Genomic DNA, 12,280 nt, shown 5'->3' with positions numbered 1-12,280 from the left:
GTTTGGTCCCATGGCCAACAGTTAGTCTGATTATAATGTGTCAAAAAGCCTAGTGATTCCAAGACTCCCAAGTCTAGTCATTCTAAGATTGCTAATCCTATTGACTCTAAATTTGCCAAGTCCACCGGACCTAAAGGTACCAAACCCAATGATATTGGAGCTAAAGTCCCAAGCCTTAAAAATAGATGCTTCAGGGCAGAATGATTTATTTAAATCCTAAACCACCATTTTCCCTCAGAGTACGCTATATTTCTATTTTGTACAATAAAGGAAATGGTGAGTGATAAGGGGAAAAAAACAGTATTTATTATCAACAAGTATTTATTGAGTACATACTGTTTGCTGGGTACTGAGTTAAACACCAGGCATACAAAGAAAGAATGGGGAAAAAAGTCCCTTCTCTCAAGAGGTTCCCAACCTAATGGCAGAAATAATATACACGTAACTGCATAAATGAGATATAGAGAGGATATATTAGAGGTAATCATAGAGAGAATGTCCCAAAATTAAAGGGAAAAGGGGAAAGGTCAGAAAAGACTTCTTATTGAAGGTCAAATGTTGTTTTATTTTATTTTAAAATAAGGTCTCCCTATCTTTCCCAGACTAGAAGTGCCATGGCTACTTAGAGGCCCAATCCTCACACTGATCAGCAGGGAAGCTTTCATCTGTTCCATTTTGGTTTGCCCCTTCTTAAGAAGGAAATAAGAAAAGGAGGAAAAAAAGAATTTATATAGCACTTCCTATGCGCCAGGCACTGTACTAGGCACTTTGCAAGTATCTCCTTTGATTCTCCCAACAAACCTAGGTGGTGGGTACTATTATTGCTTCTATGTTACAGTTGAGGAAACTGAGTCAAATAGAGGTTGAATGACTTTCTCAGGACCATCCAGCTAGTAAGTGTCTGAGGTCAGGTCTTTCTGACTCCAAGTGCAGTTTCACTGTATCACCCAGCTACCTACAAGCCCAAAGGACCATGCTCCCAAGGGTTGCCAGGTAGTGGAGAGGGCTAAACAGCTTTAGCTCTTCTGCAGCTCACAACTCACAAAGTCAAAGGATCCATATGTTTCAGGCTCCCTATTAGCAGGGATGAGACCACAATATCCAAAAGAAGTTGAGATTTTAACATGGATCTGAAATCAAAGAATCTATCTTCTCTGTGCAAAGTAAGACATTGGTAGGGTTACAAAAGCAAAATCATCCAGATCATCTCACAATACCCTCACAATATATTCAACCTGAGGAAGCAGAATGTGACAAGTACCAAAAAAAAAAAAACCTCAGTACAGAGAAGAGTTAACCATGTATATAGTAGACATGGACCTGAATTTGAACCAAAAGATCTGGGTTGAAATCTCAACTCTGATGTCAGTAAGTCAATGAACACAATGCCTGACTATATCCAGGAAAAGTACTAAGTACTAGAGATACAAAGAAAGTCAAAAGACAGTTTCTACCCTCAAGGAATTCATAGTCTAATGAAGAAGACAACATGCAAATAACTATGTACAGATAAGCCACATTCAGGATAAGTTGGAAATGATCAACAGAGAAAAGGCAGGATAGGTTGGAAATGATCGACCGAGGGAAGGCAGGAAGCCGGATAGGGAAAGGCTTCATTTAGATGGTAGAATTTTAGCTGGGACTTGAGGGAAGCCAGGAGGAAGAGAGAGAGCATTCCAAGCATGGAGGGACAGTCAGAGAAAAATGCTTAAAGTAAGAAATGGAATGTTGTTGTTTTCAAAAACAGCAAGGAGGCCAGTGTCCCTGGATCATAGAGCACTCTATATTTTTGTAATTGTTCTTGCAATCCTGTGAGTCTCGTGTCTTATGCCTATTCTCTTGTGGTTAAATTAAAGGCCATCCCAATCCTATACTCATATTGTACATTGAGTGTATCTATGGAGGAGTAAAAACCCTATTATTTACATGTGGGAAAACCACAAATATTCATACGCCACAATTTGTCAGCCATTCCATAATTTATGAACTCTTCTTAAGATTTTGTAGTCCCCTCTCCTCTTCTCTCCTTTCTTTCTCTTTCCTTCATTTCCATACTCTCTTCAGGATCAGAAAGTTTTTTTGTTTGTACCTATTTCTTTTCTAGCATTATCCTCCTCTGCTTCCATCCCTCTATGTCACCAGTTATTTCTCTGTTGATTTGAAATATTTGTACACCAAACCATATATGTTTTTAACTTTCTTTATCCACTTAAGAAAGGAGTGAGTTTCACTTAAATGCCCACTCTCCCCACTCTTCCTCCATGCTTGCATGCTTGTCTTCTCATACACTCCAATTATAAGAAATAGCAAGTTCCTCTCCTCCCACCTCATTTCTAGAGTATCCTTTTTACTCTACCCTTTTCTCTGTTAAAATCCTCAGAATAGAATGGAAACATCCCTTACATCCTTTGTTGTTGTTGTATTAATCTAACTACCTTTTTCCCTAACCACCTTAATCTGACACTTCCCTTGAAGACATTAAAGTTCTGAAGGGTACTTGTTTCTTTTCTCCCTTTTAGAAAGACAGGACTATAATGCTATAGAGTCCCTCCCAATTGCCCAAATAAATTTACCATTCTAGATTTCTCTTGACTCTTATGTTGAATTTTATGGTTCCTACTCAGCTCTGATCTTTTCATTGAAAATACTTGAGCAAAACCAAGAGAACACTGTATATAGTAATTGCAATATTGTTTTAAGAATGACTTTGAGCGAATAAGTCATTTTAATTATTATAAATACATAAATTAACAATAAGGTACATATGAAGAAAGATGCTATCTGCATCCAGAGAAAGAAGTGAGAAATAGAAATACATATAAAATAATTTTACATATATACATACTTATACATATATGTAATCTAATGGTAGTCATCTCTAGGGTGGGGGGGGAGGGAAAAAGTGAAAAAATACATTTAAATGCTAACTGTGTTGTGCATTTGGAGGGAATAGCAAGTTATACATGGTAGATTTGCAATTTTGTTTGCATTCATCTTTGTTGTTGTTTTTGTACTGTGTCATGGAAATGCTTGTTTTGTTCCATGAATTGAAATTAAAAGAAATTTTAAAAAGGAAAATAAATACTTGAAAGTCCTAAAGTTCTTTATCTTATTAAAGCACCTGTCAGGTTATTATATTCAGCTTTACAGGGTAAATTACTCTTTGTTGTAAACCAATAAGTTTTGTCTTTTAACCTATTGTATTCCAAGATATCCTCTTATTTATAGGAGAAGCTTCCAAGTCTTATGTGATTTTGGTTAGAGATCTTAGCTAACCAAATGATATTTTTTCTTTGTGCATGCAGTATTTTCTTTTTATGTGGGAACTGTGGGTTTTGCTGTAACTTGGAGACTTTTCCTTTTAGAGTTCCATTCAAAATTCTTCCTATTTTCACTATTTCCTATTTATCCACTGACTCTAATAAATGTTTTCATTTATGTATGTTTTCTTCAAACACAGTGTCCAGGATTTTAACAAGGCTTTCAGTCAGTTTAATGATTTTTAAAATATTTTTCCTTGACCCATTTTTCAAGTTATATGTATGTGTATGCTTATCAAATATATTTTCTTCTACCTTTTAATCTTTTGATTTTGTTCTAATATTTCTTGCTGTCTCATATAATCATTGATTTTTTGGTCTATTCTACTTTAAAATAAGTCCCTTTTTTGTTTTTTACATTACCTTTACCACTTTCTCTTTTAAGTTTTTATTTTCCTTTTAATTCTGTTCTCAAGAATTTTTATTTTGTTTTCAATCTCTTTTCATTTCTTCTGTATTTCTAATGGGAAATCCATTCTTTTTCCTTTGAGTCTCTACTAAGAGTTGTTTATAACAGTCACTTCATTTTCGAATTCTATAGATTTAAAATAATGTTTGATACTTGGTGTTGCCTTTGAATTTTTTTTTTTTGTTCCAACTTTGGTTTCTGAATTGGAGTTTTGTGCTAGGTCTTTCTGCTCTTTCCCTGGCTGTGATTTAAGGTAGTGGTTCATCCAGCTTGGTCTTATCTTTAATCATCTGAATTCTTAACAATGACCTGTTCCTCCTAGAGTTAGACCCCAAGAGATCAAAATATTGGCTTTTTGGAGGCCCTCTGTGGCACTCTAAATATAGAATGCTTGGAATTTTGATTGCTTGGCACTTGAGTTGTCCTAGTCTGAGCACTGCTACTGATACCACATCTGCTCTGATTGCTACTATACCCCAAGGGCCATATTATGGGTTTTACGAGTACCTTGGATTGGGAGTCCTATGTTCTGGTTTACCACCTCTAGACAGAGAGTTTTATAGACTACACATGCCTCTAAGCTTTCTCTGGTTGTGATAGGAAGTTTTGAACTTATTTTACTGGACTATCTGTTTTATTGGTGGTCCCCTTTCCTTTTACCTGTGGGCTGCTTGCTGACTTTTTTGTGTAGATCATGGGTAGAAGTAATTTACTATGATTTCTTATTGGATTTTAAAAATCAATCTGGTGCAAATTTTAGATTTTTACTGGCATAGATGTGAGGAAACTGAGCAGCCTGCCTCCTTTTTGAAGAACCATCTTAGGAAGAAATTCCCCACCCTTTTCAAGATGATGGAAATAAGACCCAGTAAGATGTGGTTTGTTCAATCAGTTAATCTATCTCATAAAGTCTCTAAGGGAAAACCGGGGTGATTGGAGTGGAGGAAGTAAGAGGCATTTGGAATTTGGCCCTGTTGTTGTGTGTTTCCTAGTACATTGGCTGCTCATTGAGGGCACCCTAACCCTGTTTTGGAACATTCTGCCACAGTAACAGATTACTCACAGGGTGCTCTGCAACAGGTGATAATGAAGCAAAGTAATATACTCAGGAGAAGGATCAGTAAGACGAAACATATCAACAAAGCAGCTGAGCTCTTGCTACCATGACATTACCTATAATGAGCAAATTCTACTTCAGAACAGTTTGAATATGTAGCTGATAGGGCCTATTCATGGTCAAGTGCCCAGCCAAGTAATCATCCATGGTAAATGTCCTCCTTCCATGGACAGAGGGAGAAAACTTTATTTTGTTCCCATTCCCACGGTAAACTTAGATTGAAAATGAATTCAATCAAGGTTCATCATGTTCCTGCTGTACTAGGCACAAATCGTATCTCTTGGCACGCTTGACTCTATGTGACAATTTTGTCATCTAGCCTAGAGAACTCACACACACACACACACACCTCACCATAGATTTCTCTCCTGTTGAATCTTAAAAAAAATCAAATTTGGATTATTCCAATAAGTATTTTTTTAAGGAAACAGAAAGAACAACTTTTGAAAAACCCATTCTGCATCTCATGTACAAAATCTTTTCTTCTATAAATGGCAGGATTGATCTTAATGGCCTCTAAGGGACTTAGAATTGGAAGCCCCTTCCAATTCTGCATCTATAATGTTATGATAAATGTACAGTAGTCAATCAATCAATCAAATAGCAAGTATTTATTAAGCTTACCCTATGTGCCAGGCAATGTGCCAGGTACAAACCCTCTCTTGCCAGAGGCAAATTGTTTTCCTTCCCTTCCCTTTAAATAATGTATTTTAGAAAGATGCTTTTTTCCTCTTTTTTTAAATTGGGTCCAAAGTCATACTGAAGGATTTTGAAAGATCCTCCCTTTCACTGATGCAGGAACTTGCAGCATGGTTACTTTGTGTTTTTATAAATCATTTTTTGGAGATACTGTGACTGAAAACAATTCATCACCTGGTATCTGGTATCCTGGTGACAAGCCTTTCCACCTAGTGTATGGAATGTTCGATTTGGAGTCAGGAAGACTCGGGAATCAGTCCTGTCCTACTTCTGGACCAGTCACTTCTCATATTGCAGTACCTCAGTTATCTCATCTATAAATAATGTCATTTTGGAGACCTCTAAGTCAACAAGGGCAGGGAGGGTGATAATGGAAGAAGAAGTGTGATGCAGTTAATAGAGATTTGTGCACAGAGGCACAGTACTGGCACAGAGTAGGCACTTAATAGATGGTTATAAATTGAATGACTGGACTGCGGACAAGATAAAAAAATTAATGAATTTTTTGTGGTCAAATAAAAATGCCAGGATACAAACACATCCTCTACAGGCTCATTAATAACATCCCTAGGACCACTCAAGTAATAGAAATTATGACAGATGATATAAACCTTATCCTGTTCCTATGTGATTTTATACTCTTTAGCTAGGTAGCTTTGTTTTAAAAAGTTTGTGTTCCATGTTCTATCGAGATTAAGAACATTTGGGCTTCTTATATATATATTAAAAACAGTGTTTTTAATTTTTTTTCAGGATGGATACTATGTCTGAATATGTGATAGTTCAGTATATGACAATGGCCCATTTCAAGTGAAGCTTAATGGTTGAGTTCCTTTGGATAATTTGTGGTCTGTATTCATAGAATGGGGGTCTGTCATCTGTCAGTTCATGAAAAACAGTGAGTTTCTGAGGAATAATTCTAGACATTAGATCATGTCTTGCTAGATATTTAGCTAAAATTGCTAAAGATTCTAAAGTTTTACAGCCTGTAAAAGTTGCATGGTTTCCACCATTTCCTTGTATTATCTATACTGATTACTAAATGTGTGCTCCTTAAGGATGACCCTTATGTAGTTGCTATTATAATTATCATTATCTTTACTGTTATTTTCTCTCCACTGATTGTCCATCCTGCCACAAAGGGGACCCTAGATTTTCAAAGGCTAAACAAATTGATCTAGACCAAACTCTAGCAGTGCCTACCAAGCTGAAAAGAAGTTGAGTATTTGCCTGATAATGCATTGTGCCTCAGTTATCCAATAAACAGTCTTTCTAAGGGTGAAGTTCATTGTCATCAGGGCTTCTTTCAGGTGATGAATTTTTCTGTTTATGTTTCTTAAAAACTCATGAAGCACATCTTGTAAGGCATAAAGACACAGGGGGTATCTATACTGATGAAATCCTCATTTTTAAGTACTTCTATTTGTAAAAACCCACTAGATTGGCATTGACAATGCTCATAGAAGAAAAGCTCCAGTGGGTTGGTTTGTATGACCACCCTTGTGAATAATTTCCCACCATTGATCAATCAGATGGCAAACTTCAGTGTCCTGAACAAAGTGGGGGAAATGGAAGGTCAATCCTGGTTGGCATCTTAAGGTGGTCTAAAATAATGGTGGAGCCAGTAGATTCTATCAAGGCTTAGCCTGAGCATTCTGGGTGGCTTAATCATAGCTGTGTCAGGGACTCTTTCTTTTTTTTTCCACCTCCCAAATATTTTGGAACCTGTTGCTGTAGATACCATACAGTATGGCCAAATATTCACCAATGGTACCCAAGAGATCTGAACCAGTTAATACTTGTTTTGTCAACTCCCACAGATTGAATTATTCATCAGAGGATCAGCTGAAAGTAGGAGAAAGCAGTCTTTGAAATATAGTCATTAAGAATGGGCCTACCTGAAGTATTCCCACAAGTTCAGTGAGTCACTTCTTTTTGCTGCCAGTTTATATGTGTAAATATGAAACAAGGTTAAGCAACCATCTCCTCCTGCTGTGCTCTGTCTGGCCTCCCCAGCAGCACCTCTGGAAACATTAAAATTGCAATGGCAACATGACAGGCATTGGCTATCCATTCAAGGACAGTCTGGAAACATGTGTGGGCATCCATACACTAATGACTAGAGTTAACTATTGGGTGTTATGCAACCACTTCTTTAATATACTTTAAGGATCTTAGAATTAATCAGTGTGGATGATATATATTTTTTTAGTTTATAACATATATAGTCATATATGTATATATCATATATATGTATAACAAGAACTTGTTTTAGTTTAGGTGGTTTTCTTGTGTTGTTGTGATTGAAAAAAATCCTCACTTGATGCCCAATCGCCTGGGGATAAACATGTCCAGATTTAGTTAATTTGGTTCTCAGATAACTGAAATACAGACAATCAGTGGTCCCATACTAGAAATATTTCCAGAATGTCAAGAGGTAACCAAGTTTGCACATCATTATAGACCTTGAAAACCAAAGGTGACATCCAAGTTGACAAGAAATATCAACACAGAGCTTTGTGCCCATGTTAGTAGAAGCAAATTCATAACTGGAAGCAAAGAAGATTGCTGCAGATTAAGGATTGGTAGTCCTAATCATGACATGCGTATACAATGGGATATAATTGTACCATAAGAAAAGATAAATATGAAGACTTCAGAGTAACTTGGGTACATATATGAACTTTTACATAACACAGCAAGGAGACCCATGAGAAAAATATAGACAATATATACAATGATCTAAAGGAAGGCAACACTAAAAGACTTCCAAAGTTGGATCAAATGACCAACCTTGAATTTAGAAGTCTGATGAAAGACATCATTTCTCTTTGTAGAATTGTGGCGGACCACAGGTAAAGAGTGAGGCACATGGCATCAAGCATTGTCAATGTAACCATTTTGTAAACTATCTGGACAGCATAATGCAGATGAAAAAGAATTGCATTTGGCATCACAATTTCTGAGTTCTACTCTAACTCTGTGACTATGAACAAGTCACTTTACCACCTCTTGCCTTAGTTGTAGCAAGTGTAAAACAAAGAGTTTAGACTAAATGGTATCTGAAGTCCCTTCTAGCCCTAGGTCCATAATCAGATCAGTCTCTGATTTTTTGTGACAAGGGAGTATTTTACCTGAGGGCGAAGGCATTAGGAAAGAGCCGTGATATAAAGATAAAGGATCAATAATACATTAAAAAATAAAGTGAATCAGAGCTCCTCATTTATTACATAACTCAAAGTTCTGGGAATAAAGTATGAAAGAAAAAAAAAGAGGCCCTGCCCTTTCCCTGGCAAATAGAACAGGGAGTCAGGAAAAGAACTCTACCACAGCTGGGCGGAAGATCTTCTTGTCCTTTTGAGAAGAGCCAGAGAATCAGGCCAATGGACATGCAAGCCTGCTGAAGTTATGCCATGTGTGATGAACTGAAGGTCTTAACACCACTCAGTTGCACTTTATGAGCTTTCACAGCTCAGCAGGAAAATATTACAGCCCTTCTGTTACAGCCCAATACTTTAGGCAAAAAAAGTGCAATGTTCTTCAGAATAGCCCCAAACCTGAAGGTCAATGTCTTTCTTTATGACACTCAGTATTGGCACTCCTGCAATCTGGCTTCTCCTGTTACCCAGAATTCTTTGGAAGATAGGAAAACAGTTTATTTTTCTCTCAAATTGTCAAGGTAAAATTTTAGCAGTTTCTCTCGTTGTGCCAAACTTTTTTTTTTCCTTTGGCTTCATGTTTTCTCTTGTAAATTTAATGAGATGAAAAGAAAATTCAGCTAATTCCTCCAGAAGGTGGAGTCTTTGTTGCCCAGTCAAACTGGAGAATGGATGGCATGAATCTTTGAGGAGGTGGAAAATAGCCAAGGATGATAACCATTAAGACAAGCTCCAATTTAATATGGGGACTTTGGGGGCTAGAAGATGATATGAAATGAAAATTAAGCTTGCCTGGATTTAATTTACAATTATTATTCCACCTCTGAGATTGAGACAACATGGAAGAGTGGAAAAGAGCATTTGATTTGGAATCAAAGGACCTGGGTTCAAATCCTAATTTTGCCATTTTCTTCCTGTGACATTGGGCAAGTCACTTAACCTACCTAGAGTTCAGTTTCCTTATTGTAAAGCCAAGCATGAGCAGATTTCCAGAGTATTGCTGCTGTGAACACCTTCAAGGTTCTGATTACACAGTATAGAGACCTCCATTTAATCAGCAGTAAATTAAGGCAAAACATTCACTGAAATCAAAGTACAGCATTTACAATATTATGACATAACAACTTATCACTAAAATGACCACATAGTTTTAACCAAAGTGGCAACATAGTTTTAAACAATGTAAAATCATTTTGTAACTCAATCATTTAGTAAGTCCATAATTCAATCATCCTTAAGGAGTCTTATCTCCTTATTAGAGACAAAGTATGAAGGTCAAAGTTCTCTACCCCCAGGTCAGAGTAAATCATAATCTTCTCAGTCAGCATCAGGTACCCAAGAAGAGATCTTTTCATCTTAACTAGAGGCTGGCTATTAGCCTCCATGGTTCTTCTTCCACAGTCCCAGCTCCTGCCTGAATCTATACAGCTGTCACCTGGGTTCAAAGGCAGGCAGCTCCCACTTCCCTGTTCAATTCCTTGTTCATTTCTTCTTCCAGTTCCTTGTCCAGTTCCCATTTCATATTGAAGCTCACATTGTCCAGTCCACCTCAAATCCTTCACAGTTCCTGTTTCTGGGAAGACAAAGTTTAGCAGAGCCAAAACAACATTCATTCACATTGCCAGCACCATCATCAATTCACTATCTGCCTATGAAATCAACACAGACCCACCAACAAGGTTCGAGAATTCAGACACAACACAAATCATCAGTATAGAAATCAACAGAGACCCACACACCCACAGACCCACAAACAAGATCCAAGAGGTCAACATAAATCACCAACATAGAAATCAACAAAGACCCACAAACAAGGTCCAAGATGTCAATACAAATCATCAGTAAAGTTCCAGGACTTCCAAAACCCTCCTTCAGGACTTCTGTAAACATACAAACAGAAAATCCTCTTTCAGGGATGCCAGTAAGATCCCAGGACTTCTGTACAAAGTATCACAAACAAACATCAACACGGACAGAACGAACAAACAGAGTGCCAGGATACCAAAAGTGTTCTCCTTCTCCACCACAAGAACTCCCTTCTCAGGTCTGCTGTCTCCAGCCTGGGCCTCTACTTATATATAAGGTCGTTAGCTCTTCCCCTTCCTGTTGCAGGAGTTCACAAGTTCTAGGGTTCACAAGTTGTGGAGTTCACATGTTCTGTTCCTTAACAGACTTGATACAAGGCTCAAAAGAAACTTGAACTGAAACAAGATGTTAATGCAATAGCTGTAACAAGGTGCTAACTACTTCTTTGCTTGCCATTACACTCATCTATAAAATTATGGGATTAGATAAGATGGTATCTGATGTCCCCCTAGTTCTAGATCTGATATATATATATATATATATATATATATTTTTTGAGGGATAAGTTAGTTTGTTTAAAGGACTCACCTCTGTCATTGAAACTCTGCTAACTGTTCTACAATTGTGAGGCTTAGAGACTAAATGCCTTTCCTAGAGACAAGCAGCTAGTGGGTTTCAGAAAATAAACTTGAACTCTGATATTTTTTCTACTCATTTTTTAAACATTTTCACATTAGTCATGTTATGAAATAAGAATCAGAAAAAAAGGGGGAAAAACCATGAGAAAGAAAAAACTAAAAGTAACAAAAGAAAGAGAAAACAGTATGCTTTGATTTCAGACTCCATAGTTCTTTCTCTGGATGTCAATAGCATTTTCCATCATGAGTCTTTCAGAACTGTCTTAGATCATTGCATTGCTCACAAGAGCGAAGTCTAATGAAATCAGTCATTGTACAATGTTGCTATTTCTGTGTACAGTGTTCTCCAAGTTCTGCTCACTTCACTTAGCATCACTTCATGCAAGTCTTTCCAGGTTTTTCTGAAGTCCAACTGCTCATTATTTCTTATGGAACAATAGTATTCCATTACATTCATATACCACAACTTGTTCAATCATACCTCAATTGATAGGCATCCCTATTTCTTTGACACCACAAAAAGAGCTGCCATAAATATTTTTGTATCTGTGGGTTCTTTTTCCTTTTTTATGATCTCTTTGGGATACACACCTAGTAGTAGTATTGCTGGATCAAAGGGTGTGCACAGTTTTATAGCCCTTTGGGCATAGTTCCAGATTGTTCTCCAGAATGATTGGATCAGTTCACAATGCCACCAACAATGCATTAGTGTTACAATTTTCCCACATCTTCTCCAACATTTATCATTTTCCTGTTTTGTCTTGTTAGCCAATCTGACAGATGTGATGCGGTACCTTAGAGCTGTCTTAATTTTCATTTATCTAATCAGAAGTGATTTAGAGTATTTTTATATGACTAAATAAAGCTTTAATTTCTTTCTCTGAAAACTGCCTTTGAAAACTTCCTCTGAAAACTGTCCTTTGACCATTTATCAATTGGTGAATGATTTGTATTCTTATAGATTTGAATCAGTTCTATCTATATATTTTAGAAATGAAGCCTTTTAGGGTTGCTAGGTGGCTCAGTGAATAGAGCACTGGCCCTGGAGTTCAAATCCATCCTCAGACACTTACCACTTACTAGCTGTGTGACCTTGGACAAGTCACTTAACCCCAATTGCCCTCCAAAAAGCA

Source organism: Petaurus breviceps, unplaced genomic scaffold (assembly GCF_028583685.1).
Source record: "Petaurus breviceps papuanus isolate PSGF00001 unplaced genomic scaffold, PetGlider_PUasm1.0 98, whole genome shotgun sequence".
Classification (NCBI taxonomy): Eukaryota; Metazoa; Chordata; class Mammalia; order Diprotodontia; family Petauridae; genus Petaurus; species Petaurus breviceps.
The sequence above is the reverse complement of the archived record's forward strand: the minus strand, read 5'-3'. Positions refer to the sequence as shown.